Below are 27,261 nucleotides of genomic sequence, written 5' to 3' on the forward strand. Positions count from 1 at the left end.
GTCCAGCTTTCAGGCTGGTGGCAGGACAGGGACTTTAAAGAAGAATCGCATGAGCAAGCTGGTGGCTCACACTGTAAGTCCTAGCTACTCAAGAGGCTGAGATCTGAGGTTCACCGTTGGAAGCCAGCCCAGGCAAGCAAGTCTGGGAGACTCTTATCTCCCATGTACCACCAAAAAAGCCAGAAGTGGAATTGTGGCTCAAGTGGTAGAGCTCCAGTCTTGAGCAAAAGAAGACACCCTGAATTCAAACCCCAGGACTGGTACAAAAGGGAGGAAGAGGAGGGGGAAGAGGAGGAGAAGGGGGAAGAGGAGGAGGAGGAGGAGGAGGAGGAGGAGGAGGAGGAGGAGGAGGAGGAGGAAGAGAAGAAGAAGAAGAAGAGGAGCTGGGCACTGGTGGTTTACTCCTGTGATCCTAGCTGCTCAGGAGGGTAAAATCTGAGGATTGCAGTTCAAAGCCAGCTCAGGCAGGAAAGTCCATGAGACTCTTTCTCCAATAAACTACCGAAGAATCAGAAGTGGAGCTGTGGCTCAAAGTAGTAAAGCACTAGCCTTGCGTGAAAGAGATCAAGGACAGTGCCTAGGCCCTGGGTTCAAGCCCCATGACCCAGAGGGATGGGGGTGGGGGTGGGGGTGGCAGGTAGAGCAGATGAAGAATCCCTCAAAGGAAAACTTGGATGGTTCATTGAACACTGTTCAAAGAGTCAAGAGACCCAGGAATCTGGAGATGGAGGGAGACAAGTTACAAGGCCTCGATCCTATTCCACAAGAAGACAGATGCAGGGGCCAGCCTCTCGGTGCTCTCCAGAGTCCCGTGCCTCCCACCCTCCGTATCCCGCGCGCACGGATCCGGATTACACACAGCCAGCCACCCGGTTACCCAGCTGCGACCGGGGCCTCCCCAGCGGCGGCGGTGCCAGGTCAGAGCCCGGTGCTCACTTGGCATCACTCAGACAAACACCATCAGCTCTCTGGCTGCGGGGTGTGAATGGAGCCAAAGCAGTTCACACGAGTGCAGCCCAGTACCCGAGGGATCCTGGAGACAATCATCGCAGTCCCCCCCCTTCCCCACCCGCCCTCCCTCACCCCTGCATCCGCCGGACCGCGCCCAGCGGCGGCTCCTTGGGAGGAGTTAAGTAAGGGGGCTGCGGGGAGCCGCAGAGCGCGCGTGGGTGCGGTGTCCGTGAACTCCCGGGGAGGGCTGAGCGATCGCGCAGGAGATTCCCCCCACCCTCCTCCTCCCGCCGGGGACACCGCTGCCACCGCCGCCACTCCCCCCTCCCCGCACCGTGGGGCGGGGCCCGGGCCCGGGGGTGGGGTGGGGGGGTGGGGACAGGCCGGGGTTGGGGAGGGGGGGGGGGGGGAGGACGGGGCGGGGCGCCGGGCGGGCGCGGCGCTATTTCCAGCCTCGCCGGAGGCTCCGCTCGCACTTCGCTGGGAGCCGGCCCGGATCCGGGTGGCACTGCGGGGGAAGGAAGGAGACCCGGACCAGGTAGCGGAGGACGAGGGAACCGATCGGGGAGAGAGATCGGGGAGGAAGCACGCACCGCACCCCAACCGTACAGACCCGCACCGCCACACCAGCATCACCGCCGCCCTGCGTGCGCTCCGAGCCCCCAACCGATCGCTTCGGATTGTGGCACCGATCGAAGGGAAGACGCCGGGCCCTGGAGTTTGGAGACGGAGATTCTCCCCGCCGAGGTCCACGTCGGAGACTGGAGGACCCCCCCCCTTCCCCACACCGCACACCCCCAAATCTGGAGGAACACCGGCCGCGCCCGGTAAGTGGCCTCCGCGCCCCGACCCCGCCCCGGTTCCCTCCATCCCGGAACCGCACTGCGCGCCCACCCGGCGCCCTCTCGACGTGGGTTGGAGTTTAAAAGCCTGGGGTGTTGGGGGGGGGTGGTTCGGGGTGTGTCTGTGAAGGTGTGGGGTGTTGAGCTGTGACCACACTTCGGGGAGCCCGCCCCACGAGCGGGAACTTTCATCAGACTTCGGGTGTTTCTTGGGTTTCACCCGTGAACTCGTGGCCCTCGCCCTCCGCCCCCAGTGGGCTGGCGCTCGCCCAGGACCTGGGTGCTGGGGCGCGCGGGGCTGGGGGTGAGGGTGGGGTGGGGGGTGGGGGCGGGTCAGGGCAGCGTCGGGCACCCCCAGGCCACCGGGCTGGGGAGAGGCCCGGGATTCCAGGGTTTTCCCGGCGCGCTCGGACCTGACACTTGGGGAGAGGCGGCGGCGCGGTGGTGGCCGGCTGAGCCGAAGTTCGCGGCGGATCCCCGGGCGCCGGCCGAGGCGCCTCTCCACCTCGCGACTCCCCCGGGGCATCGGGGAGGCTGTGCGCAGCCCGGGCCGGCATGGACTGGACGGGAGGCGTGTGCGCCCGCGCGCGCCCGCGGAATGGGGGCGAATGGGGGCAGGGAGGAGACAAAATCCACTTTGTCGCGGGACCCAGCTGGCTCTGATGGTGGTCCCCCCGGCCAGGGGAAGGGGTGCCTTCCCGGGTTAGTACCGAAGTGACCCCTTTACCTTCACCCGCACAGGACCAGCGTCGACCCTAACTTTCGTGGTGGCTCTTGTGTCCAGGCCCTGGTACCTCCGGGTTCAGCGCCGTGGGGTGAGGGCACTGCTTGTGTACGGACCAGCAGCCGCCCTGTTGGAGAAGCAGGGTCCAAGCCAGGAATTTACCGTCCCCCCCACCCCCCACCTCCAGTCCCTGAAGCCTCCTTCCTGCAGATCGTTGAGTGTGGCTGATTCCGTGAAGGGGAACAGGTTTCCTGGGCTCTGTGATTCTGCAGCAGAAAAGACATTGAATAGATGGTGGAAAGTTGGGCGCTGGCGGCTCACACTTGTCATCCTAGCTACTCAGGGAGGCTGAGACCTGAAGATCACAGTTCGAGGCCAACCAGGGCAGGAAAGTCTACAAGACTCATATCCAATGAACCACACAAAAAAAAAAAAAAGAGGAAGGAAGAAAGGAAGGGAGGGAGGGAGGGAGGGAAGAAGGAAGGAAGGAAGGAAGAAAGGAAGGAAGGAAGGAAGGAAGGAAGGAAAAAAGGAAAGAAAGAAAGAGAAAGGGAGAGAAAGAGAGGAAGAGAGGGACAGAGGCCGAGGAAGGAAGGAAGGAAGGAAGGAAGGTAGAAAGAAAAGAAAGGGAGGAAGAGAGGAAGAAAGAAAAGAAAGGAAGGAAAGGAAAAGAAAAGAAAGGAAAAGAGAAGAGACAAAAGCTAGAAGTAGATTCGGGGCTTGAATGATAGAGCTCCAGCTTTGAGCACAAAAGCAAAGGGACAGCTCCCAGGCCATGAGTTCAAATCCCAGGACTGACGTGCATGCATATGTGCATATGTACACACACACAGCTCAGAGTGGATTGGATCTGGGGCAGAAGAAGAAGTGACAGGTTAACCTTTTCTTCATCTCCCTGGATGTTCATGGCCCACACTTCCAAGTCTGCTTTGCTTTGGGGCTCACTTCTGATTTTACCTTGACCCTTAACCTGCGCTTGTGGAATTGACTTGTCCTGGCCCAAGGCTGAGTAAATCTCTGTTGTAGAAGTAGCAAAACCTGCTTGGAAATTCCTCAACCTACCATGGATTGCCCTAACCCAGTCCCTATCTCAAAGGTAAGGAAGATAGATCAGCCACAGGAAGGAGCCACAATGGTCATGCTACTCAGAAGGCTGAGGTAGGAGAATCTCCATTGAAAGCCACCCTGGGGCAAGAAAGTTTCTGGGACTCTTTTCTCCAACTGACCACCCAGAAGTAAAAGTGTGGCTCAAGTGATAGAGCACCAGCCTTGAGTGGAAAAAGCTAAGGGACAGTGCCCAGGCCCTGAGGTCAATCCCCTGTACCAACACACACACACACACACACACACACACACACACACACACACACACACACACATTCTACCACCTGTGGCTGGGACCTTTGGGTGGTGTGTGAGCACGCTCAGTGGATTTATTCACAGAAATGATAACACACAGACAGCAAAGAGACTGAGCAATAACACCATGACTGGTAATCTTACAGCATTTGAACACAGAAAATCTCTGTCTGACACCCCTCCTCCATCTCCTGTCCCAGTGGCCCTAGAACGCAAGAAACACACAACTTATTTATTCACCCAGAATCAGACTGTGCAAGCCTGAGTTACGTTCCCTAGGTATCGATTTAAAAAAAAAAAAAAAAGATCCCAAATTAAATAGACAAAGCTTTCTTAAAGCAAGGTCAAGTATGAATTATTTATACAAAGGCATCCATCAGCATTGAAGAAGGGAGGAGTCATTTATAAGTTGTCTAAGTGGACAAAAAGAAAAGAGAGAGAGAGATGAGATCTACTTTTCCCTGGCTCCCAGTCAGGAATAGAGAGCCGGCTTGTCTGACCTCAGGTTTGGCAAGGTGTTGTGGGGTAGTGACGGGAGGAGGGTGCTTTGTCACTCTGCTTGCTATGTGAGATGCCTTTTTTTTTTTTTAATCTTGTAGCTGGAATATCACTGGGGAAATTTCATGCATATTAGCTGTGTTTCCATAATGAACATTTACTGATTACAGCGTATCAAGGGAATTCCATTTTTTAAAACATTTATTCAAATCTCTGCTGATGTAAGTTCCTAAGTGTGGGAAAGTTAGGGAAGTTTTGGGTTTGGGGCTTTTTCTTTTTGTCTGTATGGTTGTTGGGTAAGTGTGCCTGGAAGGCTCGTCTCAGAATTTTGCCTTCCATTCATTTGGAAGGAGGAAAGTCGGATTTCTGTGGCTGAACGCATGGTGCATGAAGAATGCTACTGAACTTGTGTACTCTGAGTTGAACTAGCCACTGGAGGTCTAGATGGGCTTTTTGTGGTTTTGCTGATGGATGCTTGGAGCTTTTTATTGTTTACTGATGTGTCTGATGGGCCAAGCCTGCCTGAGTGCTGGTGGGGGGGGGGGGGGGTTGGGAAGGGGTGCTGGCCTGTAGTCTGAGGACCGCCATCTTAGTTGTACTGTATGACTCCCAGCTTAGAAAAAATCTCGATTTATCCAATTCATGGCCATTGCTAGAGACAAAGTCAGAAAACAGGGGAATGTATGGATAGGAAATGAGCAAACATGCCAAGCAAAGTCAGTCCTTGCTGAGAAACAAGTGAGCAAACTTTGGGCTGATTAGAAGATAATGAGTTATAGGAGGAGGTTTAGCCAGGCGCTGGTGGCTCACGCTTGTCATCCTAGCTACTCAGGCGGCTAAGATCTAAGGATCAGGTTTTGAAAGCAGTCCAGGCTGGAAAGTCCGTGAGATTCTCATCTCCAATAAACTACCAAAACAAAACAAAAACCCCGAAGTGGAGCTGTGGCTCAAGTAGTAGAGCTCTAACCTTGAGCAAAAGAATCTTAGGGACATCGCCAGGCCCTAAGTCCAAACCACAGGACTGGCAAACAACACACGGAAAACAGCCAAGGAGATTTCTCTAGAGTTGGCCTAAGACGGTCAAGGTAACCCTGCTGAGGAACAGCCAAAAAAAATAAATAAATAAAAAGTTTTAAAGATGGTAGCTGGGTACTGGAGACTCACATCTGTCATTCTAGCTACTCAGGAGGCTGAGATCTATAGATCATGGCCTGAAGCCAGTGGGGTCAGGAAAGTCCATGAGACTTATCTCTAATGAACCAACAAAAAGCCAGAAGGGGAGCTGTTGCTCAAGTGGTCAAGTGCCAGCCTGGAGTAAAGAAGCTAAGAGAGAGTACCCTAGCCCTGAGTTCAAACTCCAGTACACACACACACACACACACACACACACACACAATAAAAATAAAAAGAGGATGGTATGTAGATGACTATATGACATTAGTTTGTTTTTTTTTTAATTGGTCATGGGGCTTAAACTCAGGGCCTGGGTACTATCCCTGAGTTCTTTTGCTCAAGGCTAGCACTCTACCACTTTGAGCCATAGCTTCCCTTCCAGTTTTCTAGTGGTTCATCGGAGATAAGAGTCACATGCACTTTCCTGCCTAGGCTGGCCTTGAGCCATGATTCTCAGATCTCAGCCTCCTGAGTAGCTAAGATGACAGGCATGAGCCACCGGTGCTGTAACATTAGTTCTTAAAACCTCAGGAAGTTTTCTGGAGGAGGGGAACCTGCGGGGGACATCTCCTTGGTGTGGTCTTTAGAATGACTGTCAGAATTTCTCTGATTCCTGAGCATCTGGGTCCTAGGAGAGGATTTCTCCTGAAGACTATCCAGAGACCCAGGAGACTGAAGGCTTGGACAAGCCAGAAACAGCTGTGTTAGCTCAGATGGCGGAATATATGGGAAATAGCTACTCATATCTTATCAGCTGACAGATGTGTGACCCTCTGGTCAGTAAATCACCGTGGTAGAAGATGAGACTTACAAATTGGTCTTGGGGAAGAAAAACAAAATGATGACTTTTACCCTGTGCACAAACTACCTGTCATTTGTGATCTGATAGTCTAGGCTGCAACTGTAAGACTTGGAAATTCAGAAGACAACCGAGGAGGCTACAGGTAGACTGAGAAAGCTGGTATCCACAGAATAGCCTTAGTCCTACCTTCAAAGCTATCTTTTGGAATTGGGCGCTGGTGGCTCACACCTGTCATGCTATCTACTCTGGAGGTTGAGATCTGAAGATCATGGTTTGAAGCCAGCCGGGTCAGAAAAGTAGGTACGACTCTTATCTACAATTAAGTACTCAGAAAAACCCAGAAGTGATGTTGCAGCTCAAAGTGGTAGAGCACTAGCCTTGAGCAAAAAGAAGCTCAAGGACAGCACCCAGGCCCTAAGTTCAAGCCCTAGGACTGGCATAAAATAAAAGCTATCTTTGGGGCTGGGAAGGTGGCTCAGTGGTAGAGCGCTTGCCTTGCATGCCTGAGGCCCTGGGTTCAATTCCTCAGCACCACATAAGCAAAAAGAAAAAAGCCAGAAGTGGCTCTGTGGCTCAAGTGGTAGAGTGCTAGCCTTGAGCTGAGGAGCTAAGGGACAGCACCCAAGCCCAGAGTCCCACGATCGGACCTCCCCCAAAAAAAAATTAAAATTAATAAAAGCTGTCTTTTGGGAAGTTGCAAAGTAATTATGTGTAAGTCTGGGGCTGGAGTGGCAAGATGGAGCTGCCTTCTGGGGCTGGCAGGCTGAGATTTGCACCTCTATTCTTTTCCTTCCGGAAGATCATTCATGTCTGGGAAATGGAAGTTTATTGGGACTCAAGATTGAAGGCACCACCCCCTTTTTCTGCCAAACTGTGGCCAGAATCAGGCTCGGGTGGGTGACATTTGTTTGAATGAAATCAAACTGTTAACATTGACCCAAGCATCAGGTGGCTCATACCTGTACTGGGGTTCAAACTCAGGGCCTGGGTTACTGTTCCTTAGCTTTTACATTCAAACTTAGTGCTCTACCACTTGAGCCACACCTCCACTTTTAACTATTTTCTTCGTTTTACTGGTTCATTGGAGATAAGAGTCTCATGGAGTTTACTTCCCCAGGCTAGCTTCGAGCCTTGATCCTCAGATCTCACTCAGCCTCCTGAGTAGTCAGGATGACAGGTGTGAGCCACTAGCATTAGGCTGTCTTTTTCTTTGTACTCACCCTGTAACTCTAGTGCAGGTACTTGGTAAGGGACAATCTGTGCTCAGGGCTCTGGTGTGGGACCAGAGTACAAGAGGCCAGAACTATGGTTCTTTTCTTCTTGCTCTTACCAATGAGTTGAGCCAAAACACACCTGGGAGAAGCAGCCTGCTGTGTTCTGGGCTCTTTACCTTCTGTATTGCCCATTCATTGGGCTGTGATACTCTTTATCCTCTGAAGTTGATCCTAGAGGTTTGCCCGGCGGCCTATCTCTTTAGCTTCCTGAAAGGTCCTTCGCCTGCCATGCAGTTGACCTAACCCAGCTGCTGGCTGGCACCTGCCCCAGAAAAGAGCTTCCTTGTGCCTGTCGCTTGCACTCAGTCCTCTTTTTCTTTTTCCGGCCTGTGGGAATCAGGCTGTCCCTTGTTCCTCCTTCTTTGAGAGCTCAGATCTCCCTCACTCCTGATTGTGTGGGTGTCTATCTGTAGCCCCACTCGGGCCCCAGCTTTCCCTCCATGTACTAAGAGAATCCCCCAGGCTCTGTCTTCCTGAGCTGGGGGACGGGGTGGTGGGGGGTAGGAGGGTGGGGAGGGGTTGGCGTGCTATAGTTCTGTGAGTCACCTGCTTCCTGTTGTGCCCACATTGCTGGCTATGGGCCCTGAGCTGAGCCGTTGCCGAGCTGCAGGCAACAGCCCAGGTCACTGTCACCTTGTCCCAGCTTTGCCTGGGCCTGAGCCAGCTGCTCCCTGGCTCGACCAGACGTTGGGGATGGGGAGGGATGAGAAGCAAAAAGAAGCTGCTAAGAATTATGATCTATACTTTGTCCCCCACCATCCCCCTCCCCAGGCCTATCTAGAGCTGATTTCTTCTGACTCTTAGGCTCTTAGCCTAGGGGAAGGGGGCTGGCTTTTCCTTTTGCCCTTCAGGGCTAGCCTGGTAATCTTGGGTTCTTTCTGTTGTCTGTGGACCACCATGTGGACATACATGGATGTTCATCAGCAAGGTGGGGGCATAGGAGAACCAGCCATCAGTCGTGAACCCCAGCAGACTCATGCCTTTAAGAGGTGGGCCTTTAAGAGGTGGAGCTTTAGGGGAGGTTCTTAGGTCATTGGAAGGTGGATTCAAAACGCTTATGGGATTTCCCCTCCCCTTCTTCCCTGTTTCTTTAGTTCCCAACCTGTCTGTCTATATGGGTTGAGCCTATACACCAAGCAGGTGTGTGGTCTACACTGTCCAAGCCTCCCCATTCATGATGCAAGCCACTCGTGTCCGTTGGTTAAACTCAGTTTGTCTACACTGTTTGAGCCAGTGCGTGATGGGAGCTCTTCTGTCTAAACTGTGGGAACCCGTGCTCAGAACAGACCTTGTCTACCTTGATGGAGCCACTGGGGTGGTCTGGCTGAGTTTCTGGCTTGCCGAAGCGAATAGGCTGGATGTCTTTGGATATCTTCACCCATTTGTGTCTGGCCTCACTTCCAGGAACATCGTTCTCTGGCCCTTTCTTCTGGGAACACCTAGGCCCAGATCGTGTCTTAGGACAGTTCTCTTAGCCTTTTCCAGGTCTGTAGATCTCACAGGCAGAGGCTGAAAGTGAGGTGTCCTTTTGTGATTTCACGTGTCCCCACCCCTGTCATTGTGCTAAGGGTGCTCTCACCCCACCCCAGCCTGTGACAGGGACTGCTATCTGTCTCTGGTCGTTATCTCTCTAGCCCTCCACGGAGCCACTCTCATGCCCATTTCTCGAAAAGTCACTTAGCATGGATTACTTACTGCCTTGGCTGTGGCATGGTGAATTACATTTCTCCTGCTCGAGTCCATCTTGCTGCTTCCTGCTTAGATTTGGAGCCTCCTGAGGTTTGGCTTTATCTGCAAATTTAATTTCACGACCATTCATCCGCCGTGAAAGCACAATCTATGCCTATTATTTAACTCTTCTCTATTCCCTCATCCTTGAATTAAAACGTCAACAGACAGCCATGGCAACCATCTATACCTATCCCTTTATTCCATCCCAGGCTGGTTACCTCTGGGTTGAGACAGGAACCCCACACCTGATACCTTCCGGACCACTCCGTGTGAGCCCTACCTCTGCAAACTAGCAATATGAAAACCCCCAAGTGATACTGGTCTAAAGCAATGATCAAGTTTATGGGAGAGCATCTGGGAGGGCTTCCTGGAAGAGAAGAACATGGAACCTCAGGTCTCCAATGGCTAGGGTTGGAAGCTATATTTTCCTGCCTGCAGAAATTCTTTCCAACTTCTCAGGGAACACTGGTCATGTGTCGCATGAGCCAAATACCACTTGCTTTAAAACAGACCAACAAGCTGGGCACCGGTGGCTCATGCCTGTGATCCTAGCTACTCAGAAGGTTGAGATCTGAGGATCATTGTTTGAAGCCAGCTGGAGCAGGAGACTTTTTTTTTTGCCAGTCATGGTGCCTGAACTCTGGGCCTGGGCACTGTCCCTCAGCTCTTCAGCTCAAAGCTAGTGCTCTACCACTTGAGCCACAGCACCACTTCCAGCTTTTTCTGCTTATGTGGTGCTGAGGAATCGAACCCAGGGCCTCATGCATGCAAGGCAAGCACTCTACCACTGAGCCACCTTCCCAGCCCCAGGAGCAGGAGACTCTTATCTGTGAGACTCTTATCTTCAATTAAACATCAAAAACAAGCAAGCAAACCAACCAACCAGAACCAGAAGTAGAGCTATGGCTCACATAGTAGAGTACCAGCCTTTAGAAGAAAATTTTTAAAAAGCCCAGGGATAGGACCCAGGCCCTGATTTTTTTCAAGCCTTGAAATCAGCAAAAATATAAATTATATATCTATCTATATATACATGTATATATAGATATATATATATATGCCAGCAAATGAATCGATGACATGCACACATTGTTTATGTGATGTGTAGGTGGGCCTACAAAGAAGGAAAAGCTAAAAGCAGTTTGGGAAAAAAAAAAATAACACCTCTTTTTTTGTGTGGAAAGACAGATTAGAGAAATTTATGCTCTTGTGTGATAACTAATATGAAAGGTTTATCAAAGTTGGAAAAAAAATAATCCTGATGCTTTCGGCAAAATTGATTTGAAGACTTGGCAGATTTGAGGAATCACTCAGTAACGTTTTACAGGTCGATGCTAATTTGATGCAACTGACCCGTGTATCGGGCCAATTTACCACCAAAACCCACATTACGCACGGACCTTTCATGCAAGTTTTATAGGGGGATGGCTCATAAAAATGCACGCTTGACAAGTATTGCGCTTCTCTTAGGATGTAGAGGATGAAGTGTTTATCAAAAACCACCTAAATCGCCCTTGCTTCGGACTCATAAACAATATGAGGGCTTCAGTGCTGGGTGTGGGCAATATTTTACGTTTCTCCACTCTCAGTCCTGGTTGTAGGCTGGAATTTTTTTTTTCATAAAAAAGCCACCCTGGGGGCTGGGAAGGTGGCTCAGTGGTAGAGCACTTGCCTTGCATGCATGAGGCCCTGGGTTCAATTCCTCAGCACCACATAAGCAAAAAGAAAAAAGCCGGAAGTAGCGCTGTGGCTCAAGTGGTAGAGCGCTAGCCTTGAGCTGAAGAGCTGAGGGACAGCGCCCAGGCCCAGAGTTCAGGCCCCACGACCGGACCCCAAAAAAAAGCCACCCTGAAGTGGGGAGCTAGTGGCTTACACCTGTCATCCTAACTACTCAGGAGGCTGAGATCTGAGGATTATGGTTCCAAGCCAGCCCAGGCAGCAAAGTCCAGGAGACTCTTATCTCTAATCAACCACCAAAAAAGCCAGAAGGGGAGCTGTGGCTCAAGTTAGTAAAGTACCAGCCTTGAGGGGAAAAAGCTAAGGGACATTGCCCAAACCCTGAGTTCAAGCCCCTATACCAACACACACACACACACACACACACACACACACACACACACACACATACACACACACACACACACACACACACACAGATGGAGGGACTTGCTGTGGGTCCTGAGATTCCCACAGCCTGGGTGATGAACCCCTCAGCAGATATAGGATACCCACATTTCCAAAAGGGACATCTAACACCTCTTAATAGGTCTCTTGGAGGGTCTTGTTTGTTTGTGCTGGTTCTGGGGCTTGAACTTAGGGCCTAGAGTGCTGTCCCTTAGTTTTTTCCACTCAAGGCTGGTACTTTACCACTTGAGTCACAGCTCCACGTCCTGCTTTTTGGTGGTTAACCAGAGATAAGAGTCTCACAAACTTTCTTTTTTTTTTTTTTTTTTTTTGTCGGTTGTGGGGCTTGAACTCTGGGCCTGGGCGCTGTCCCTCAGCTCTTCAGCTCAAGGCGAGCGCTCTACCACTTGAGCTACAGCGCCACTTCCGGTTTTCTGGTGGTTTATTGGAGATAGGAGTCTCACGGTCTCTCCTGCCCGGGCTGGCTTTGAACCGCGATCCTCAGATCTCAGCCTCCTGAGTAGCTAGGATTACAGGCGTGAGCCACCAGCGCCCGGCTTCACAAACTTTCTTGTAGAGGCTGGCTTTGGACTTCAATCCTCACATCTCAGCCTCTTGAGTGGCTAGGATGACAGGTGTGAGTCACCAGCCGTCCCCTTTCTAATACACAGGCCCTTCTTCTCAGGGTGTCCAAGAAGAAAGCAAGAGTTTTGTTTTGTTTTTTGCCAGTCCTAGGGCTTGAATTCAGGGCCTGGGAACAGTCCCTAAGCTTTTGCTCAAGGCTAGCACTCTACCCCTTGAGCCACAGCACCACTTCCAGCCTTTTCTGTTTATGTGGTGCTGAGGAATTGAACCCAGGGCCTCATGCATGTGAGGCAAGCACTCTACCACTGAGCCACCTTCCCAGCCCAGAAAGCAAAAGTATTTATAAGCGACTCTTGGACCTCCAGGAACAAATATTTTATTTTTTGCTTTTATTATTATTTCCTGGGTTACTTCCCGTGTCCAGAATCCTGGCTGTATTTTCTTGTCTTGGCTCAAATTTGGTATCAAAAAAATCTTATCATGGAAGTGGCATTGTGGCTTAAGGGGTAGAGCATTCACCTTGAACAAAGGAAGCTCTGGGACAGCATCCAAGGCCTGAGGTCAAACCCCAGGACCAACGCATTGGCACACACACACACACACACACACACACACACACACACACAAAACAGGCCTCATCAAATATAAGTTAATCAACTAAGCTTTTGTTTCACCCATCGAATAGTGTTCAACAACAAAACCCATCAAAACTCATGTCATTTTCCCATATGTGTGTGTATTATATATATGTGTGTGTGTGTATTATATGTGTATAATACACACACGCACATATACGTATATGGACAACAAAAGGAAGTACTGGCTATGTTTTCAACAAAGAAGACAGTGGCCTTGGGCATCTGAATTCGATTTTCTCAGCTCAATCCCTGGATCCCCTTGGCATCCTAGCGCTAATTACCTAGGCTGAAATCTGGGAAGTTTGCAAGGGTGGGGTGAGAAATGCTGTCAGCACGGAGCCCCAAGGGTTTTCTCCAGGGAGAAACTTGATCTTGGGCAAATGTCAAGGCCTTTTTTTTTTTTTTTTTTAAATCTGTTATGATATGCTCATTGCCAAGCTAAGGCTTCATCTGGCTTTTTATAAATATTTTATGGGGCTCCCTCACAGCCCCCACAACCGATTAGAGATCACAATCGTCATGCCCACAAATAGTTTTCCTCCTCCCTCCCCCCTCCACAGCAGACACCCCCAATTCTCTGTTGCTCTCGATCTCTACTGCTGAGTTGTCAGGCAAAGCCAATTGGTGATATTTCAATCACAATGTTCTTGTAACAAATCCCATTCAAATTCCTCAGAAAGGGAGTTAAGGCTTTTTTTTTTTCTTCCTCCTTTCTCCTGGCTGCTAGGAGAATGATATGCTAAATGTAGCTTCCTGGGGCCCTGGCAGACATCCAGGGGCTTTGTAATTTATACTTCTCCTTCCTGGCTCTCCAAAGTGACCTTGGAACCTTGGCACTGGTGGATTTCTTAGGTTTGTACCCTGCCCTCGGTCCTCAATGCCAGCTCTCCTGACCCCTGGGGCAGGCGGGAGCTAAAGAGAAAGACTAGGAGCAGGACACCCAGAAAGCAGGACACCCGTGGGAAGGGACCAGCAGATTGCTTGTTGGAGCTGATCTTTTCTTTATAATTGCTGGCCATCCTAGCCACCAGTGGCACACACCTGTCATGCTAATTACTCAGGAGGCTGAGATCTGAGGAAGGAGGTTTGAAGCCAGCCTGGGCAGGAAAGCCTGTGAGACTCTTCTCTCCCACGAACAAGCAAAAAGCTAGAAGTGGAAGTATAGCTCAAATAGTAGAGCATCAACTGTTAGGTTTTTAAAAAGAGGTAGCCGAGTAAGAACAGCACCACGCACATGGTATTCAGGTAAGGGGTAGGTTTATTCAGTAGACCTGCTGGGACCAGGCAAGGTTGGCACTCCACGGGGCTGGCAAAAGAGCGAGAGACAGTCTGGCCCCAGGTTTGGCCTTATATAGGGTAGGGGGCAGGGAAGGGTGTGTCCAGGTAAAGGGAAGTGGGATCAGGTGGGAGAGAGGTGTGGCCACATCAGATTAAGAAGTGACCTCAGTGGATGCGGATGTGACCTCTTCCAGGTGTCCCAGTTGCCTAGGTAATGCAGGTACTGGGCGAGGTCTGTTCGCTGTCCAGGAATGGACCTTACATCAACCTTGCATGAAAAAGTTATGGGATAGTTAGTGACCGGGAGCTGAGTTCAAGTCCCAGTACTGGCACACATACACTACTCGCAAAATGTATAATATAAAATACAACGATTGGTTTCAGCCATGAAACAGTCAACTGTGGCAATTTAAGACATCCTGCAGATGACAAGAGCTTCTTTTCCAGTCTGAGCACCCAGCAGGTAATCCTAGAAAAGAAGTGTGTGTGTGGGGGGGGGGGGGTGAAGGAGTGTGAGGGTCAGTGTGCAAATTATATTCATCAGCTATTTTAGGTGGAAGCATAAACAAAATGATCCCAATGGCTGCTGTTACAAAATCCTAAGCAGGGGAGTGGCGTGTAGGAAAGATTAATGTACAATTAGAGCCTGCGTATGGGTAAATTACAGGGTGACAGTTACCTAATGCAAACACCGCAGACTGGTAATTAAGAGGAGTTACAGACTCTCCAGGATGAATTTGTGAAGGGAATGTGCTAGAAGCTGGCTGCTCTTATGGAAGCTATGGAAGGGTGGATGTGGGCAAATTCTGGAATGTGGTAGGGGCCAAGTGAGACATGGGAGCCAGACCTAACCCATATCTTCAGCTGTGTGTGTGTGTGTGTGTGTGTGTGTGTGTGTGTGTGTGTGTGTGTGTGTGTGTGTGTGTGTGTGTCTGCCTGTCTGTCTGTCTGTCTGTCTGTATTAGGGATTGACTTTAGGTCCTGGTGAGACAGGCTAGATTAGGGAAAATGAGGCATGGTAAACGGCTGCCAAAATTTGAGAAAACTCAAGCTTAAACCAAATATAGGAGGTATTCATTCACTTCCCTTAAGATTAAGGGACCAAGTCATTTTAGGGGAAAATGAGGCAGATTAAATTAAGGAAAACAAGGTGACGAGAAATCAAGTAGTTAAAAACAGAAGCCACAGCCCAGTGCTGCTGGCTCACACTGGCTACTAGCTACTCAGGATGCTGAAATCTGAGGATCGCTGTTAGGACCCAACCCAGGTAGGAAAGTCCATGAGACTCTATCTCCTATAAACTACTCAAAAAAAGCCAGAAGTGGCACTGTGGTTTAAGTGGTAGAGCACTTGCCTTGAGCTAAAGAAGCTCAGGGACAGTATCCAAGCCCAGAGTTCAAGCCCCAGGACCGAAAAAAAAAAAAAAAGAAAAGAAAAGAAAAAGAAGCCATTTATGTTCCAAGGAAAAACAACAGGATGCATTCCTTCCTAAGAGATGCCTTTCTCACCTCAAGAGTTAACATTTATTTGGCAGGATGTATCCTTTCCCTTTGAGAAATACTCCCGTCCAAAAATCTCAAACAACCAGAATGGTTTTGTTTTTGTTTTTTTTTAAGTCTAGGAACTTAAAAAGTGTAATAACACCAAGAGTGATTGAAAGCAAAGATAAACTCTTACCTTTTCCTATCTTAAAGTCACACCCCCTGCCTTTACCATACAAATACCCCTGACAGCCAAAGAGCTGTGTGTCTCTCACCTCTTGAGAATACCCATACCCTGTTAGAATGTGGTTCCTCCTTCCTGCTTGCCTGCTTGCTTACTTAATAAATCTCCACCATGGTGACTTGTTCAGAAATTCTTTTTTTTTTCCCCCCCGGGTCTGGTCATGGGACCTGAACTCTGGGCCTGGGCGCTGTCCCTCAGCTCTTTGGCTCAAGGCTAGCGCTCTACCACTTGAGCCACAGCGCCACTTCCAGCTTTTTTTCTTTTTGCTTATATGGTGCTAAGGAATTGAACCCAGGGCCTCATGCATGCAAGGCAAGCGCTCTACTACTGAGCCTCCTTCCCAGCCCTTGTCCAGAAATTCTTATTCTGTGATCCAAGTCAAGGACCCTAAGTGAAGAGTCCCTACTTTTAAAGGAAAACTTCACCTGCATCTGGTAACACTGCCCCTTGCTAGACAAGCACTCTACCACTTGAGTCACACCTCCAGCCTCCTCCTTTCCCCACTGGTTGAGATGATGAATCTCTTAAACTTTTATACTCAGGCTGGCCTTGAACCTGTTTCCCCGAATCTCCTTTTCCTAACCTTATTATTATTATTTTTTTTTGTATGGGGCTTGAACTCAGGGCCATATATTCATGCACATTTTTTTTTTTTTTTTTTTTGCTCAAGGCTGGCACTCTATCACTTGAGCCACATCTCCACTTGTAGCTGTTTTGGTGGTTCAATGTAGATAGGAGTCTCAACAGACTTTCTTGTCTGGGCTGGCTTCAACCTGCTATCCTCAGACCTGAGCCTCCTGAGTAGATTGCAGACATGAGCCATGGTACCTGGTTTCAACTTTGTTCTTGTTTCAAGCTCCCAGTCTCTTCTGGAATTGTCCTGGTCACGCCACTCCTCAACTTTGACCCTGCCATAGTGAGAGTCTTTGAATGTCTTCTTCTTTTATTATTTTTTAATGTTTTTAATTTCTCCTGCTTTGTCAGCTTTTTAAGGAATATGTTACATTATGTGGAAATTGGATGCTAACAAGATTTGTATGAATAAATTAGACTCTTAACTTTTTATGTTATTACAAAATTGAAATGGACTCTAATGACAGTCAGAATTAATGTTCTGTTTCAAATAAATGCGGGGGATGTGAGTGAATTTTTATCATGAGCCTCTCCAGCCCTTCCTACAAGGCTTTGCCTACAAAGCCACCTTTAGCCTCCTACTATGGGGCCCCCACTTTAGGCTTATTGGGCCCCCCACCTGGCACCCTTCCAGCAGGCTGCTTCCCTGCCGAATGTTGGTTGGTGGACTCCGTGGTACCCAGGCCCTCTTTCAGGCTAAAGTCCTGCAAAGGATTCTGAGAATATCTCTCACAGATGCTAGGGGAGAAAGATACACCAACAATTACCCTGAGTTTCAGGATACTACCTGCTCAAGGCCATGATGGGCTGATATGGGGGTGCAAAGGCCCTGTCCTCCTGCCTATATTTGGGACAGCCCTGAAGGTCTGCCCCAGATGCAGAGAACTCTGTGGGCCTAGTGGTGACACCGTTGGGGACCCGGCTTCTCTGTCCTTTTCTTTCATTTCCACATAGGGCTTTCTCCCCAGACTCCTCAAGTCAACTGTATGCCGTCTCCTCCTCAGTTCTACAGAACTCAGCCCATGACACTATGCTTTTATGGGCTTCTTTTACCCTAGCTATGTCCTCTCGCTGGGACTAAATCCCCAGAGATATGCCTAACTTCCCCCTTTTTTCTTTTCTCTCTCTCTTTCTTTCTTTTTTTCTTCTTTCTCTCTCTCTCTCTTTCTTTCTTTCCTTCTTTCTTTCTTTCTTTCCTTTCTTTCTTTGTTTTTTTTGGGTCCAGTCTTGGGGCTGAACTCTGGGCCTGGGCGCTGTCCCTCAGCTCTTCAGCTCAAGGCTAGCGCTCTACCACTTGAGCCACAGTGCCACTTCTGGCTTTTTTCTTTATGCTTATGTGGTGCTGAGGAATCGAACCCAGGGCCTCAGGCATGCAAGGCAAGCACTCTGCCACTGAGCCACCTTCCCAGCCCTCTTTCTTTCTTTCTTTCGTTCTTTCTTTCTTTCTTTCTTTCTTTCTTTCTTTCTTTCTTTCTTTTTTTTTTCTCTCTCTCTCTTTCTTTCTTTCTCTCTTCTCTTTTTTTCTCTCTCTTTCTCTCTTCTTCCTCCTCCTCCTCCTTCTCCTCCTTCTTTTTTGCCAGTCCTAGGCTTGAACTCAGGGCCTTGTCGCTGTCCCTGAGCTCTTTTGCTCAAGGCTAGCACTCTACTACTTTGACCCACAGCTTCACTTCTGGTTTCCTGGGGATTCGTTGGAGATAAGAGTCTCACAAACTTTCCTGCCGGGCTGGGTTGAATGGTGATCCTCAGCTCTGTCTCCTGAGTAGCTAGGGTTACAGATGTGAGCCACTAGCACCCAGCCTCCCTCCCACCCCATCACCTTTCTTTAGATAGTGCTAAAGCTTGGACCAAAGTCCTATAATTTGCTACCTCAGCACCTCCCCTTCCCTTTTTTAAAAGCCCTTCCACTTGCTAGGCATTTGATCCATAACTTCAGCTTTTTTTTTTTTTAAGCTTTCTTACATTTTTCAGTGGAGGCTTTGTGCTTTGTGTGTATGTAGGGTTAGGAGGTATTGGAGCTTGAACTCAGGGCCTGGACACTGTCCCTTAGTTATTTTGCTCAAATCTAACACTCTACCATTTTAGCCACAACTCCAATTCTGGTTTTTGGTGGTTCATTGGAGATAAGAGTCTCTTGGATTTGTCAATTGGGGCTGGTTTCGAACCATGATCCTCAGATCTCAAGCCTCCTGATTAGCAAGGATGTCAGATATAAGCCACCATCAGCACCTAGCCTGGGGTAGAATTTTATATGAAGTTAGGGTATTCAGAAAATAGTCTTTGAGAAGCATCTTTTCCTCCTAAAGTCATTCAAAAATAAAACCTACAGCCACAGGCTGACCATGCAATCTGTCTGTGGATTGCCCTTGGCTCCTGGGTGCTAGAGCTTTTTAATCCTGGAGGTGAGAGGGTTGGTGCCTTAGTACCTGGCCAAAGCCATAGAAAAAGAGACCATGACTACCACAACCACAGGCCAGGACTGCAGAGTGCAGCACTGAGCATTAATCATCTTGCCCTGGAAGAGCATCCTCATCTACCTGGAAGGGGGTTCAAATCCTTACCTCAGCTGGATGCTCCTGGCTCACACCTATAAATCCTGCCTACTCAGGAGGCTGAAATCTAAGGATCGCTGTTCAAAGCCAGCCCAGGCAGGAAAGTCTATGAGACTCTTATCTCCAATAAACTACCAGAAAACCAGAAGTGGCGCAGTGGCTCAAAATGGTAGAGTGCTAGCCTTGAGCAAAAGAGCTCAGAGACAATGCCCAGGCCCTGAGTTCAAGTCCCACAATGGACCCCCCCCCCCCCAAAAAAAAAAGGAAGAAGAAGGAGAAGAAAGAAAAAGAAAAAGAAATCTTCGCCTCTTAGGCTTAGATACAAGGATGGCTGGTGGAGTCTGGAATGCCCCTGGATCCTGCAAACACAGCTCCATTTGGGTCATTTCATCTAGGGTTCCAGATGAGAGGGTAACAGAGGAGCCCAGCAAACACCCCACTGCACCCACACCCCACTGGAGGAGGGTCTCATCCCAGCAGCCCTGTCTCCAACTTCACGGCTTCACTGAAGAAGTAAATGCCTTGGCACCCCCAAGAGGAAGAAAATGAAAGGCTTACAACTCAAAGCATTCTTCCATAGCTCACCTGCCCTGTACTGTTGTAGAGATGGGGTCTCTTCCCTTCACTTCGCATTTATAAACCCATAAGTCACATTTATTTTATAAAAATGCAATCATCTTGATGCCTACTGCACATAACCTGTTTGATCACTTTATATATCACAGATACCTTTGCGCTGGTAATAGATCTGTTTCTCTTCTGCTTTTGACATCTCTACCGCATTCCTTCACATATATTTATCATAATTTATATAACCAGTTTCCAAGTTGGACATTTCAGTCAGTTCCTCTCCCCCCCTCTCCCAATTTTAAAGAATGTTGAAGTGAACATTCTGGCTATATACCTTTGTGTCATTTTAGGGTAAATCCCCAGAAAGGAAGTGCCACTTCAAAGGATAAGCATGGTTTTAAGATTTTTTTTTTTAAAAATACTTCAGCTTTTAGAAAGGCTGAGCAGGGGGCATAGGTCATGAGCATAGCCATTATTATTTTTTATAAATATGGCAAACATTGAGAATCGTTGGGTTTCTCCTTCTTTCCTTCCCTCTCCCTCTGTCCCTTCCCTCCCTCCCTCCTACCCTTCTTCCCTCTCCCTCCCCCCTTTCTTTCATGCAGATCCTGGGACTTGAACTCAGGACCTGGGCTTTGTCCTTGAGTTTTTGTGTTCAAGGCTAGCACTCTATCACTTTGAGCCACAGTTCCACTTCTCGATTTTTTGGTGGTTCATCGGAGATGAGAGTCTCATAGATTTTCCTGTCCAGGCTGGCTTTGAACCTAAATCCTCAGAGTAGCTAGGATGACAGACGTAAGCCAATAATGCCAACTCTTTTTTTTAAATCTGTCATTTTGATAGATTAAAGAAGGTCAGGATTATTGCTTTAAAAAAAGTAACTTTGGGGCTGGGAAGGTGGCTCAGTGGTAGAGTGCTTGCCTTGCATGCATGAGGCCCTGGATTCGATTCCTCAGCACCTCATAAGCAGAAAAAGCCAGAAGTGGCACTGTGGATCAAGTGGTAGATCGCTAGCCTTGAGCTGAAGAGCTGAGGTACAACGCCCAGGCCCAGAGTTCAGGCCCCACAGCCAACAAAAAAAAAAAAAGTTGGGCTGGGAAGGTAGCTCAGTGGTAGAGCGCTTGCCTTGCACGCATGGGTTCAATTCCTCAGCACCATATTAGCAAAAAGAAAAAAGCCAGAAGTGGCGCTGTGGCTCAAGTGGTGGAGCGCTAGCCTTGAGCTGAAGAGCTGAGGGACAGCGCCCAGACCCCATGACCGGACCCAAAAAAAAGTTAACTTTTTTTTTTTTAAGGAAAGTATAATAAAGCAACATATTAAAAGCCTCATAACCAGCTCAGTAGGCCTCCCTCCTTCCTTCTCACCTCTCCCTTCTGCTCCTTAGAAGCAACCATCTGTGATTCTTCAAGCTGGTCTCTGTGTGTATTCCTGCCTCTGTTTTCTAAATAAGGTTGCACATGCTGCAGGTATGACCAGCCAGCCTCATGTATCCAGCATTCTTCTTTGCTTACTTTTTCTTTCTTTTTTTTTTTGGTAGGACCATGGGGCTTGAAGTCAGGGCCCAGGCACTAGCATAAGGCTAGTGGTCTACCACTTTGAACTACAGTGCCAATTCCAATTTAGAGTGGTTAATTGGAGATAAAAGTCTTCCAGGGACTATTCTGTCTGGGCTGGCTTCAAACCACAATCCTCAGATCTCAGCTTCCTGAAAAATAGCTAGGATTACAGGCATGAGCCATGCATGCCTGCGTTACTTTTTTTTTTTTGGGGGGGGGGGGGGTCCGGTCATGGGCCTGAACTCTACCACTTGAGCCATAGCACCACTTCTGGCTTTTTTTTCTGCTTATGTGGTGCTGAGGAATCGAACCCAGGGCCTCACGCATGCAAGGCAAGCGCTCTACCACTGGGCCACTTTCCCAGCCTGCCTGCGTTACTTTTTATAAGCATTTTTTCTGCAGGTCCTGGGTCTTGAACTCAGGGCCTGGGCTCTGTTCCTGAACTTTTTCAATCAAAACTGTGCTGTACCATTTGAGGCACAACTCCACTTCTATTTTTTCTTTGCTGGTTAGTTGAAAACAACTGGGCTGGCTTTGACCTGGGATCCTCAGATCTCAGCTTCTCTGAGTAACTAGGATTGCAGGTATGAGCTACACGTGGAATGAATTTGGGGGGGGCGGGGAGAGGGGGGTCAGTTGTGGGGCTTGAACTCTGGGCCTGGGTGCTGTCACTGAGCTTTTTCACTCATGGCTAGTGCTCTACCAATTTGAGCCACATCACTACTTCTGGAATGAAATTTTTGAAACTTAGGGAAAGTTTGCTCCATTACTAACATTTATAAATAATCAAGAACGTCCCCAATGCTTCTAACATGGCTTTGGAAGTGAATATGGTTTTTTTCTCTCTTGATCTATTGACACAATAAATTATATTAATGGATATTTTAATACAGAGTCGCTCTGAAGTGAATTTCTGAATTAAACCTTAATTTGTTGGTGCACATAATTATTTTATTATATTTCTTATTCCATAGCCATAAGTCTTATAATTTCCTTGTGGTTCTCTGAGTTATGAATTATTTAAACTCTTAAACATTTCAAGGTCATTTTTTTTCTTTTCTGTTTTTAAAAAATCAATTTCCAAGCCAGGCACACCAGTGGCTCACATCTGTTCTCTAAGCCCAGCTCCTCAGGAGTCTGATATCTGAGAATCGAAGTTCAAAGCCAGCCAAGGCAGGAAAAGTACGTGAGACTCTTATCTCCAAATGACTAGTAAAACAGCTGGAAGAGCACCAGCCTTGAGCACAAAAGCTCAGGGACAGCACCTGAGTTCAATCCCAGGACTGACCAAAAACAAAAACAAAACAAAGACCACCACCCGCCCCCCCCCCCCCCCAAAAAAGAAACAGACTCTAGAGTTAGTACCTTGGATCTGACTGACTTCACCAATCTTCTCTCTCTCTCTCTCTCTCTCTCTCTCTTTCTGTCAGTTGTGGGCTGTCAGTTGTGAACTCTGGGCTTGGGCACTGTTGCTGCACTCTTCAGCTCAAGGCTAGCGCTCTACCGCTTGAGCCACAGCACCACTTCCCATTTTCTAGTGGTTTATTGGAGATAAGAGTCTCACGGACTTTCCTGCCTGGGCTGGCTTTGAACTGTGATCCTCAGATCTCAGCCTCCTGAGTAGCTAGGATGACAGGCGTGAGCCATTGACACCTAGCTTCCAATATTTTCTAACTAGACAGAATTATACTCTGTGTCTTGCTTACTTATAAGCAGTGTTACCGAAGTCTTAGGTTATCAGAATTATCTGAGTTAATAGATGGAAGTGCTTAAACGCTGGCTTAAGTACTTAAGCACATGGTCAGCTCCGTGAACACCTAGATCAGTACCCAAGAGACTTTGTGTTGACCTGGACAAGCTTGATTGTCCTTGTAAGGTGGGCACTAGGGGCTCACGCCTGTAATCCTAGCTACTCAGGAGGCTGAGATCTGAGGATCACGGTCAAAGCCAGCCCGGGCAGGAAAGTCTGTGAGACTTATCTCCAATGAACCCCCAGCTTCAAGCCCCTGGGCCAAGCCACCCCCCTCCAAAAAATTTGTTCTTGTACATTGCATGATGCCTTCAGCTCTTATGGATGCATTTCTGTCATCTGTTCCATGATGAAGAACATCATTTTGGCTTTATTTTTCTGCCTTTTTTTTTTTTTAATTCTATGTTGTCAAGTTTTTCCATTGTGGATTCTAGGTGTTTATGTCAGATTCATCTCCAGGATTCCTCTGTCTCCTAGCTTACTAATTAGTCTGTTCCTAAACCCTAGAAATGTGTTTTTAATTACAACCGCCATGGTTTTCATTTCCACCAATTCCATAGAGGTCTTCAAAATTTTCATGCTTGGATTTTTGGGTTTTGGTGTTGTTGTTTTTTTTTAATAGTTTCCTGTGCTTTGATTATTGCCCTGATTTTTTTTTTCTTTTACTCGCTTAATAGTTGAAAACCTGTTCATGTAAACAATAAATAAATGAGCGTAAATCAGGTTTTGCTCAGAGCTCAGGTTATAGTCTTTCTGTTTGCTCATCATCCTGATTTTTTTCCCCCCTTTGTGTGATGAATTATTTCCTTGGGGGGATAATGGTTTCTGTGTGATATTTGTGCAAACCAAAAAAAAAAAAAAATCCCAACTAATTTAAGATGGGTGATTTAAAAAGCAATGTTGTGCTTTCTGAGTTGTTGCTTCTGGTATTATAGAACCAGTTTAGTGGAGCGGTGTGGGAAATGTAGGGGCTCTCAGGAATGCATCAGCCTGGGGCCAGGTTTTCCTGTCCTTTCTCCTCTTCCTTTACCTACTCCTTCTTTTCTTTCTCCTTTTCCTCTTCCCCTTCCTTCTCTTTCTCCCAAAGGTAGATAGGTAAGCACTGGAACACTCCCTCAGCCCCTTTTGCTCCATTTATTTATTTATTTAATCTATTTAGGTCGGCCATGGGGCTTGAACGCTGGGCCTGGGTGCTGTGCCTGAGCTCTTCAGCTCAAGGTGAGCATTCTACCACTTGAGCCACAGCACCATTTCCTGTTTTCTGGTAGTTAATGGGAGATGAGTCTCACAGACTTTCCTACCCAGGCTGGTTCTGAATCATGATCCTCAGATCATAGCCTCCTGAGTAGTTAGGATGACAGGTATGAGCCACCAGTGTCCCACTGCTCTTGTTATTTTGAGATAGGATCTCTCTTTTTGCCAAGGTTGGACTAGATTGTGATCCTCCTATTTGCATTTTCCACTGTGGCTGGGATTACTGGTATGTGCTACATGCATGACGTTGTAAACTTTTTCTGTTTTTCTGGTAAGGTCTTGAGAACATTCCCCCCCACCCCCGGCTAACTTAGAACTTTGGATCCTCTCAATCTTCTTCTGAGTAAAAAGCATGACAGCCATGAGCCCTTGACATCCTACTCTTTTTTTTGTTTGTTTTGTTTTGTTTTTGTTGGTGGTAGGGCTTGAATTCTGGGCCTGGGCAGTGTCCCTCAGCTCTTTAGCTCAAGGCTAGCACTCTATCACTTGAGCCATAGTGCCACTTCCGGTTTTCTAGTGGTTTATTGGAGATAAGAGTTTCACGGACTTTCCTGCCTGGGCTGGCTTTGAACCATGATCCACAAATCTCAGTCTCCTTAGTAGCTAGGATTACAGGTTTGAGCCACTGGCACCTGGTGACATCCTACTCTTAACTGCTTTTATTCTTAATTTTTCTCCCCCTCTGAGATGAAATCCTGAGGATTTCTCTTCTCTCCTTCAAGCTCAATTATCCATTTATTTTATGCTTTCATTTAATTATGTCATGTTTTCATATATTTGGAGCTGGGGTCTGGTAATGGTGAAGGCTGTCTGTCTACTATGATTTTTTTTTTTTTTTGGTCAATCATGGGGCTTGAACTCAGGGCCTGGGCACTGTCCTTGAACTCTTGCTCAAGGCTAGCACACAATCACCTTGAGCTGCTGCAGAACTTCCAGTTTTCTGGTGGTTAATTGGCAATAAAAGTCTCACAGACTTTCTTGCCCAGGCTGGCTTTGAACTACAATTCTCAGCTCTCAGCCTCCTGAGTAACTAGGATTACAGTCATGAGCTACCAGCGCCTGGCTGGGTGATATATATATTTTTTAGATTTTCCTTTTGCATTTATAATGACAAGTAAGATTCTTCTGCGATTTTATTTTTTTTCTTTTATATTCAGGAGGTTTTGTACCAGGTTTATATGTTATTCCTAAAGTTAATGAGGACATTTCCCTCTCTTCATCCTCTGGAACATTTTTTAAATAGCTTAGAAAAATTTCCCTTCCTTGCTTGGCTCACACTTGTAATCCTAGCTACTCAGGACACTGCGATCTGAGGATCACAGTTGGAAGCCCACATTGGCAGACAAATCTGACTCTTATCTCTAATTAACCAGCAAAAAGCCAGAAGTGGAGATATGGCTTAAGTGGTAGCGTTGTCAGCGGTGAGCAGAAAAGCTGAGCAAGAGCTTGAAGCCATGAGTTCAAGCCCTGGTACAAAAAATAAAATAAAATAAATTTATTAGCCTAGATTTTTTTTTTTGTCATGTGGCCTGAATTCTGGGCCTGGGTGCTGTCCCTCAGCTCTTCAGCTCAAGGCTAGCACTCTACCACTTGAGCCACAGTGCCACTTCCAGCTTATTTCTGCTTTTGTGGTGCTGAGGAATCGAACCCAGGGCTTCATGCATGCGAGACAAGCACTCTACCGCTGAGCCAACTTCCTAGTCCCCTTTCAGGTTTTTAAAGTTGAATGTCCAGGTCATTTATTGCCCTTTTTTCTCCTTAAAAATGAAATACTTGCTAGGTGCTGGTGGCTCACGCCTGTAATTCTAGCTACTCGGAGCTGAGATCTGGGATCACAGTTTGAAGCCAGCCCAAGCAGGAAAGTCCTTCAGGCACTCATCTCCAATAAATTACCAAAAAAGCTAGAAGTGGCAATGTGGCTCAAGTGGTAGATTAAGGCATTGAGCAAAAGAAGCTCAGGAATAGCACCCAGGCCCTGAATTCAAGCCCCAGGAGCAGAAGAAAAAAAAATCATTTTAAACAGGAAATTGCCTGTGGATAGAGTTCTGACCACATTCCATAATTTTAATGGATTCAAGTTGTCATTATTATCATTTTTCCTTTTTTGTCGGTCATGGGGCTTGAACTCAGGGCCGGGGCACTATCCCTGAGCCCTCTTGCTCAAGGCTAGTGCTCTACCACTTAGAGCCATGGCACAATTTCCCGATTTCTGGTGGTTCATTGGAGATAAGAGTCTCACAGACTTTCCTGCGGGGGCTGGCTTTGAACTGTGAGCCTCAGATCTCAGCCTCCTGAGTAGCTAGGATGACAGGCGTGAGCCACCAGTGCCTGGCCAGCAGTAGCCAGAGGGGCCTTTCCAAAAGGAAAATATCCTGTGTCATTCTCCTGATTCCGTTCTCCCCCACCCCACACTTGTGCCTAGAAATGTGACCCCCTCCAAGCCCCCCCCTACCCTCTTCCATCCCTAGCTTATTGTCTTGCTGGGGGTGGGGGGTTGCTGTCCATAGCCTTGCTGGATCAGTGCCTTGCAAAGCTGAGAGCTGATTGTGCAGGGTGGGAGGGAGGCGTTGGCACAGGATGGAGGGGAGGAGGAGAGAGAGTTGCTACAGAGCCAAGCTCCAGGCTCGGCTGTTCCCGGGCCTGCCTTTGCTTTACTGCACCACTCCCAGCGGGCGCCAACTCTGAATGCCTGTTTAAGTCACTCCACGAAGCTCAGCTTCCCAATCTGTTTTTTTTTTTTTTTTTAAGGGCCAGATCTGTCTTTCTTTCTTTCTTTTTTTTAAAGTCAAGCTTCTGAGAAAACCATTTATATTCATAGTGATTCTCTTTTTCAAACAGCGCCTTTGAATGGGGTGTTTGGAGTGGCAGATTTTAGGGGCTCTGAGGAGAGGCTGAGGGTCAGGTGGAGACTTCCTTGTTGTAGTAGATGAAGAATGTAAGTACTCCTGGAACAGGCAGGGTCTGGGGAGGCACCCCCTCCCAAACAGATCGGGTGTGTGGCAGGTGCCACTGTCCCCAGTGAATGGTTGATTTATAAAAGCATGAAGCAAAAGCTGGGTGCAAATGGCTCATGCCTGTAATCCCAGCTATTCAGAAGGCTGAGATCCGAGGATCACAGTTTGAAGCCAGCCCAGGCAGGAAAGTCCATGAGACTTTTATCTCCAATGAACCCTCAAAAAGTTGGAAGTGGAGGGGTAGCTCAAGTGGTAGAGCACCAGTCTTTAGTGAAGAAGCTCAGGGATAGT

The 27,261-nt window shown here is 48.0% G+C and overlaps 1 protein-coding gene across 1 annotated transcript in view; it reads left to right on the forward strand.

Moving 5' to 3' along the window:
* Nucleotides 1-1,465: 1,465 nt before the first annotated feature.
* The window catches only part of Chst8 (carbohydrate sulfotransferase 8), a 94,604-nt gene continuing 68,808 nt past the window's right edge, over nt 1,466-27,261 (forward strand). The window contains exon 1 of the mRNA XM_042668146.1: nt 1,466-1,778. The gene's annotated coding sequence lies outside the window, so the exon portion shown is untranslated. The remainder of the gene's footprint in view (nt 1,779-27,261) is intronic.

This window comes from Dipodomys spectabilis, unplaced genomic scaffold, assembly GCF_019054845.1.
Source record: "Dipodomys spectabilis isolate Male_0828 unplaced genomic scaffold, ASM1905484v1 ptg000422l, whole genome shotgun sequence".
Classification (NCBI taxonomy): domain Eukaryota; kingdom Metazoa; phylum Chordata; class Mammalia; order Rodentia; family Heteromyidae; genus Dipodomys; species Dipodomys spectabilis.